Raw genomic sequence first — 1,244 nt, 5'->3', positions numbered from 1 at the left:
GTTACTTGACTCACGTGGCTTCACGTTGTTGCTCTCTAATCTTACGGTATCTTGTGCTCCTGCGGCTGCCCTTTTGATCTTCACCAACCCAGTCCCGCCAGACTTTCTACTTTCTGGAGCGAATCTTAAATCATCCTTAATTCTTCACCCCAGCAACTGATTCTACTGTCTGAGTTCCAAATATCTGAGGTCTGACAGCGTCTCACAAACCCTAATACCACGGTGGTCCATCAGCCTGGCAGGTTTTATAGTATTCTTCCTGCTTTGCTGGGGGCCCTCTTGAAAACAGTAATTTGCTGAAAGCTGAAGTCATAAATCAGGCCGCCCCTTTGGTGAGGCGTTTCCCATTTGAGTCAAATCCCAATCAGTCTCTTCCTGTGTTCTACCAAGTGGCACATGAGACCCTTCCTGTCACATCCTTTCTACGCATTCTCTTACTGTGCCAGTCACAGGGTCCCCTTGCTTATTAACTAGTATCCTGACCATGTTCTCTCAGCCTGCCACAATCTAGCCAGTTTCCCATGGGCAGCTTGTCAGATCCTTTCACATGGTGTCATAGTCACTCTTATTAAAACTGATGGCCACTGGAGCCACCAATGCTCCCTACCAATTCCACTCCACACCTGTCCTTGAGAAGGTCAATTTCATAGAAATGGCTCATTTTGGTCAGAGGTTCTGTTAACACAAGACAAAAGAAGGAAGGTGAGGCAGGCAGCATGGAGACTAAAGGACTGTCTCCTGGTGGTTACATGTGATATTACTCCTGGCGAAGTTTCTAGAATTGAGCTTTGCAGCAATGAAACACTCACCTGTCATCCCCATATTGGGGGGTAGGGGCAGAGGCAGGAAGTAACACACTGAAAGTTGGACTATATAGGCTGTAACATGAGACCCCAATTTTGAGTCAGTGATTACTCTGTTGCTTGCTGTAGTTAAATAAAAATTCTTATAGAATGGAAATACTGACTTCTTAAGACAAATCCTTTTGCTTACAAACAGGAAAAGAACCAGGTATCAGGAAGAGGCAATACATCATTCAGAGATGGGTTTTCTGCCAGGCATCCCTTTAGATGCAATGTCACAGGATTTTCCCTGTCCAATTATATTAGGGCAGCAGGAGGCCTGTGATCGGACAGAGAAAAGGGAGGCAGAGCTCAAGAAACTGGACTCCAAAAACTCAAATAAACCCATTAAAAAATGGGGTACAGAGCTAAATAAAGAACTCTCAACTGAGGAATATCGAA

The sequence above is a fragment of the Mus pahari genome, chromosome 2 (genome assembly GCF_900095145.1).
Source record: "Mus pahari chromosome 2, PAHARI_EIJ_v1.1, whole genome shotgun sequence".
Classification (NCBI taxonomy): Eukaryota; Metazoa; Chordata; class Mammalia; order Rodentia; family Muridae; genus Mus; species Mus pahari.
Note: the sequence above shows the minus strand (reverse complement) of the source record.